This window comes from Triticum urartu, chromosome 2A (genome assembly GCF_056163025.1).
Source record: "Triticum urartu cultivar PI428250 chromosome 2A, HENAU_Tu73, whole genome shotgun sequence".
Lineage (NCBI taxonomy): Eukaryota > Viridiplantae > Streptophyta > Magnoliopsida > Poales > Poaceae > Triticum > Triticum urartu.
In genome coordinates, this window is record NC_141874.1 from 417,481,849 (window position 1) to 417,489,287 (window position 7,439).

At 45.6% G+C, this 7,439-nt stretch overlaps 1 long non-coding RNA gene across 1 annotated transcript; it reads right to left on the reverse strand.

Moving 5' to 3' along the window:
• Positions 1-218: 218 nt before the first annotated feature.
• LOC147985317 (uncharacterized) lies at positions 219-3,314 on the reverse strand. The gene is made up of 3 exons (XR_015616594.1): positions 2,934-3,314; positions 1,856-1,930; positions 219-540 (listed from the first exon to the last, which is right to left on the reverse strand). It is a non-coding gene; the product is annotated as an uncharacterized LOC147985317 (long non-coding RNA).
• Positions 3,315-7,439: the final 4,125 nt, after the last annotated feature.

Consider the following 7,439-nt stretch of genomic DNA (forward strand, 5'->3'; position numbering starts at 1 on the left):
CTTTGAGCAAACCGTAGAACACATTTCACTCTCTCTCTCTCACTCTTCCACACCAAATCTTAGATTTCTAAGGGATTTGAGAGCAATTGAGAGAAGTTGTCCGTCCAAGTGATAGATCCACTCCTTCCCCTTCTTTGCACCTGTGGCGCCCCCGATTCAATCGTACACTAATCATACATGCAAACGTGTACGATCAAGATCAGGGACTCACGGGAAGATATCACAACACAACTCTACAATTAAAATAAGTCATACAAGCATCATATTACAAGCCAGGGGCCTCGAGGGCTCGAATACAAGAGCTCGATCATAGACGAGTCAGCGGAAGCAACAATATCTGAGTACAGACATAAGTAAACAAGTTTGCCTTAAGAAGGCTAGCACCAACTGGGATACAGATCGAAAGAGGCGCATGCCTCCTGCCTGGGATCCTCCTAAACTACTCCTGGTCGTCGGCGGCGGGCTGCACGTAGTAGTAGGCACCTCCCGAGTAGTAGTAGTCATCATCGACAGTGGCGTCTGGCTCCTGGGCTCCAACGTCTGGTCGCAGCAATTGACTATAGAAAGGGGGAAAAGAGGGAGCAAAGCAACTATGAGTACTCATCCAAAGTACTCGCAAGCATGGAGCTACACTACATATGTATGCATTGGTATCAAATGGAATAAGGGTATCATATGTGGACTGAACTGCAGAATGCCGAAATAAGAGGGGGATAGCTAGTCCTATCGAAGACTACGCTTCTGGCCACCTCCATCTTGCAGAATGTAGAAGAGAGTAGATGGTAAGTTCACCAAGTAGCATCGTGTAGCATAATCCTAACCGATGATCCTCCCCTCGTCGCCCTGTGAGAGAGCGATCACCGGTTGTATCTGGCACTTGGAAGGGTGTGTTTTATTAAGTATCCGGTTCTAGTTGTCATAAGGTCAAGGTACAACTCCAAGTCGTCCTGTTACCGAAGATCATGGCTATTCGAATAGATTAACTTCCCTGCAGGGGTGCACCACATAACCCAACACGCTCGATCCCATTTGGCCGGACACACTTTCCTGGGTCATAACCGGCCTCGGAAGATCAACACGTCGCAGCCCTACCTAGGCACAACAGAGAGGTCAGCACGCTGGTCTAAATCCTATGGCGCAGGGGTCTGGGCCCATCGTCCATTGCACACCTGCACGTTGCATACGCGACCGGAGAGCAGACCTAGCAACCTCCATTACAAAGGAAGTTGCGTTACGCGGTCCAACCCAGCGCGCGCCGCTCAGTCGCTGACGCCACGAAGGCTTCGGCTGATACCACGACGTTGAGTCCCCATAACTGTCCCCGCGTAGATGGTTAGTGCTTATAGGCCAGTAGCCAGAGTCAGATCAAATACCAAGATCTCGTTAAGCGTGTTATTGTGAAATAACCACGGACGCCAACCAGGGCCAGGCCCACCTCTCTCCTAGGTGGTCTCAACCTGCCCTGTCACTCTGCCACAAAGTAACCGTCGGGGGCCTTCGAGAACTCAGGCCCACCACTACCTGGATGGAACCACCTGCCCCTTCAGCCCCCATCTCTGAACTATAACCTAAGTATGTAAAAGTATATAGTATTTGTACCCGTGATCACCTCCTGAAGTGATCACGGCCCAGTAGTATAGCATGGCAGACGGACAAGTGTGTAAGGCCACTGATGATAAACAAACATCCTATACTAAGCATTTAGGATTGCAGGTAAGGTATTAACAACTGTAGCAACAATGACAGGCTATGCAGCAGAATAGGATTAACGAAAAGCAGTAACATGCTACACTACTCTAATGCAAGCAGTAGAGAGAAGAATAGGCGATATCTCGTGATCAAAGGGGGGGCTTGCCTGATTGCTCTGGCAAGAGAGAGGGGTCGTCAACTCTGTAGTCGTACTGGGTAGCAGCAGCGTCGGTCTCGGTGTCTAGCGAGAGAGGAGGGGGGAAGAAATAATAAATATCAAGCAAACAGATGCATGACAAGACAAAGCGTGATGCTAGGTGTGCCCAAACGCGGTATGAGGTGGTACCGGTGAAGGGGGAAAACATCCGGGAAAGTATTCCCGGTGTTTCGCGTTATCGGACAGATGAACCGGAGAGGGAAAGTTGCGTGTTCGCTATGCTAGGGATGCGTGGCGGACGAACGGGTTGCGTATCCGGATTCGTCTCGTCGTTCTGAGTAACTTTCATGTATGAAGTTTTTCCATCCGAACTACGGTTTATTTTATATTAATTTTCAAAGTTTAAATAATTTTCTGAATTTATTATTAATCCGAATTACAACAGTAAGTTGCTATGGCTACCCGTTATGGACTAGTCACAGTGGCTTACAGGTGGGGGCAGTGGGCCTAGTTGACCCAGTCAACAATTGACTGGTCAACAGGTGAATAGTAACAGTGGGTCCCGCATGTCATAGGCTTGGCCATTTTCAATTAGATTTAACCTTCTAATTATCAGCAGGGTCCACAGGTCATAGGGTACAACTAAAACAAAACTAAAATAGTCTAACAGGAGCTTGTTTTAGTAGGGGATTAGCACCTAATCTAAACAAAGGGGCCGGCCCCAACGTGCATTAGCCAAAGGCCATGGCTGTGACACACGCACGGGCACAGAGGCCACGGCGGCCAAAGCTAGCAGTGGCAGTAAGCTAAGAAGCAGCAATGCTAGGAGCGACGATGGCGTTAGCATCAGAAGCAGTCCCGGCAGTAGCGGCAAGGCAGCAGCCGGCCAGGCGCGCGCGCAGCAAGCAGCAGTCAGCAACAGAAGGCAGCCACGGGATGGGGTAGGCGCACACGGAGGGGGGGACGCGGCTGACTAGCAGGGTGCACGGGAGCACATCCACGGGCGCGCGCGGCCACGGCGACCTTTGGCTACGGCAAAATAACGACAGATTGGAGGGCGAACGAGGGGAATGGCAGTGGTGCTCACGAGGGGAGGCGGAGGACGTGGCCGGCGTGGCGATGGAGCTCCGATGAGGTAGATCGGGTGCCGGGCAGCGATGGCCGTAGGCGAGGAAGACGCGTCGATCCCGTCGGTGAGGTGCCGCCGAGCTCGATGTGGTGGTCGGAGAGGACGAGGCGGACGACGGCGAGGCTCCTGACGCGGTCCTAGGCGGCGGGGGCGACAGTGAGCACGTAGACGACGACCATGGTGACGGTGGCGGCGGTCTCACGCGGGGGAGGAAGAGGGTGACGCATGGGGGGATGAGGTAGCTAGGGTTCGCAAGGGGGTCCATGGCGTCTTATCCATCAGGTGAATCGTAAGATGGCCGACACGCATGCCCAGCGGCGGCCATGGTAGTTGGATGTGTGCCACGATCTCTGTCTCGTACAGGGAAAATGGATGACCCCCATTGGGCTGGGCCAGTGCATAGTAGCGGTTGGGCTAAAGTGAAAGAGAGTCTTTTCTTTTCTGATTTGTATTTTCTCAGATGTTTTGCATATAAGTTGTGTACTTAAATAAATTTTGCCAGGGTTGAAACTTGGCACATAAATACTAGATGTTATTCTTGGACTACACAAAAAGTTTGGGCTCAAAAACAACTATCTAAGTTTGTGTTTGAATTTAAAAGGTTTGTTTTAGTGATGTTGGACCACTTAAATATTACTAGGGATTTATCTGTGAGTCAAATGATGCTCGTTTCTACATGATAATTCCTTGGTTAATATTTGCGACCCATCGAACATTTTTGTTTTACCGTTACCAGAAATAATAATTTCACTTGCAATTTAAATTTGAATTTGACTTTGATTTTTGAACCAGTGGAAATTTGCATAGTAATCACGATGACATGGCCACCATTAGGGGGAGATTACTATAGCATGATTCTCGGGGTGTTACAAATCTCCTCCACTTCAAGAAATCTCGTCCCGAGATTTAGGAGGTGGAGTAAGGGAGAAAGATCTGGTTATGAAATTCTAACGAATCTTCTCGGTCTTGGTTTCCCTTCTCGAAGAGGTCGACCCATAGCGTCGATGTCTTCATTCCTATGCATCAATGCAACATGATGAAGTTGTCGTCCTTTCTTCGGGGTCTTCATCGTACTTATGAATAGGTAAGGGCAGCTCGGCAACGATAGAATGCTAAGAGGGTATTCATCCGGGCTTAACCCATGAATGAACATATTAGTATCTCTCGAGTTGGAACTCAGAAAATGCATCGAGAGAAATAATAATAGGCATGAGAATTTTCAAGCGGGTAGGCAAACGTTTGATGCCTGAAACGGAGTGAGAGAGGGGTTCAGAACAATGGAATATGTATGGCGTCTGATACCAGAAAAGAGCACTAGGAAGGTGGCACGTGAATTAAATACGAAGCCAAGCGTGAGGAATAACCATTAGAAACAGGGTTGAACAGGAGAGTCAGGTTTCAATCCTGTGGAACTGTGGGTTATGGGTCCACCATGTGGTTTAAAGTAGAAAGGGGGCCGACATCTTGCACGATCACGATAGAAAGGCATGTCAGAGGGTAGCCTGTCAGTTATGTCGGCAGCAACATCGATACCAAGGGCGAGGGATGAAGAGAACTATTCTCCTGCTCGTTTGAACGAGGCGGACCAATAGGTAAAGTTCTCGTCCATCGGTGGTTATCGGAATGTCATCAACAATAGTAACAGGGTCTTACCGACATGAATGTACACTGAGGTGTTTACATAGGTAGTAGACTATAACTGCTTAGATCATATTGATCACAAGAAAGGTTAAACCAAACAATGAAAAGGAAAATGTGATTATCAGATTAAACAGAACAATGGAAAGGAAAATGTGTTTAAACACATATTTCAGGGGTATATCCTTCCCAAGGACAAGCAGAGCATGATATCCATGTCAGGATATAAAGTAGAAAACCATTTAGGAATGGGCGAGAAATTTCATGACATTACCCATACAACGGTGTTTGGATAATTGATAAGGAAAATTTAGCATTTGTGCTCCCAGTGTTTTTATTGAAAATCAGAGTACCACTGACATGCTTCGAGATAGCATTAACATGGTCTTCAAGCAAGGTCGGACCTTGGATATACAAATGATTCATCAGGAACAACTTATAGAATAAGTCTTAAAATTTCCTCACAGAAGAATGGTTAACTTTGCTAAAAAGAGAGAACTATAACAATAGGTCCTCCGGCCAGGGGTGCTAGGCATGACATCACCTTACTGGGACATTTAAAGACCAATGTTAAAACTCTTGCAAATATGTTCCAGCCATTATCTCTGACTGAGATTCAGATCTGATTGGTGTTGGGATACCTCAGGCTCAGGATGCCTGAGAAGAAAAGGTGCGACACAAATTAACAAGGTGACATCGTAAGACTCTCGGGGAACGAACTATGGAAGAGAGTTCCGAAACAGGAGTTCATCATTAAACCAAGGAGAGAACGAGGGGTGGCTGAGGGTTTCAGCGACAATCCTCAAGATTTCCAAAAAGATGGATTCCCACAATTATGTGAACAAGGAGATAACATTTGTCAGATCAAATGATATAATGAGTTATGCTCGAGGAAAACATTCACAATTAAACATTGTTTGAAAGGTGCCCCCGAAACATGGGCGTAGGTAGCATGACCGATGTTATAATGGTGATTCGATAACCAATGGTCTAAGAATGAAATGTCAACCATTAACTTCAAAGAAATAGGGTTGCTAGAAGGAAGGAATCCAAACAGCACCGTTCACTTGTTGGTATCCCGGTTAGAATCAACACGGGAACCAACAAAGAATGGTGATGGTGAGAAGTATCACTATTTCAAGAATTTTTAAGGGGTGGAGCAATTCTCATAATCTCCTTGACGTAAAAGTTGGCAATACTCCAAGGTAGAACATAACATAAGCTGGATAGCAAGGAACTCAAGGTACTACACGAAAAATGAACAAGTTTGTGTTGGAGGGAGGGCAATAAAGATGCCGATGATAACACAAATCATTGAGGGGCAAGGATGGTATTTCTCATCAAGAATTCGATAGATATCCCGGAAAGGGTCAAAATGTTGATGATCATCACGATACACTTGTCGAGGGGGTTTCACGAGGATATAATCAATCATCGATGACATCAAGCAAAAGGAAGGGTGAAGCAAAAGTTATCAGAACCATGGGTATGAAACAAACTCGAAATCAAGTTTGCTATTCAAGGAGAAATGATATGACCAGGAAGATCGACGTAAGATTAGCTCACTGTCGAAATTTGTGCTCCATGAAGAAGGACCAGGTAGCACAGTTAAAAATTAGCCCAATAATGGTATAGCCGATCAGACTAGGAATGATTTGAAGGATTATTAAACTCATAAGCAACAAAAATTAATTAGGGTTATCGAACCGAAATGCGGAATCGGTTCACATATCGGTGTTCTCGGTTGATGACAACCCAGAACCCAAAAAAATTGGAATCGGTGAGAAATAACAGTTAATGAAGAACCCATAATAAGTTATGCAGTCCCATAACATTATCAAGATATCATAGTGTAATACTCGACATTAGATCAAAGTAAAGGTTGGACAGGTGCAATGATCTGCACAATACAAGTACTCCAACTTGTCCGAGAAATGGTATTAAGGGGAGAATATGGTCGGAACCTTGATTGCAAAGGACCAAACATAGATACAGGACGAACTTATAACAAGGGGATTATTATCATTTTCAAGAAGCTTCGATGATGAGTTCCACATCGGGTCCATGGGCATGAACGCAAAGGCTCAAGGTCGTCTCCCACTTCTTCAATGCATAACCTTTCATTTTACTTCTCTCTTTTGATGAGGCTGTAGTGTAGAAATTTTATCTGGCGAAACAACAGAAGAGTATGACTCACGAAAACTTTCGGGTTCATACGGTTTGGGGAAGTCATAGCTTCAACCCATCAAGGCATCTTAGGAGCATATACCACAATTTCAGGAATAAATAACATAAGCTCGATAGTAGAGCACACTAGAGAAAGCAGATGATACAATTTACCAAAGGCATTATGTATCTGAGGAAAGGCTCACAAGCTTATAGGATATGAAGGACGCTGTCGGATAAAATCCAACAAAGGATCTGGTGGTCCACAAGGGATCTAGTGTGAGCATCGATACTCAACCAGAGGAAGAAGGAATGCATGCAGATCATTTTATAGAAACAACTGACTAACTCAAAGCTCAAATGCAAATGAATTATCAATTCCAAGACAAGGGATCATAAGTAATGCTCTGATTAGGGATGGATAAGTTGAATAGCCTTAGAGTTACAATCGATGGCAAAATTTGATTGGTCGAGATCCAGCTCATGTTTAAAATGGCGTCTGAGCCAGAAGGATGAATTCTAGGATCTGATTAAGGATTGCGAGCATTCGCAACTTATTGAACCAATGGACTCAAAATGATAATGACAAGGGATGCCAATAAGGCTACGAGACTTCTGGGATTAACCATAATACAGGAAGGCAAGGAAATCCAGAGCAAT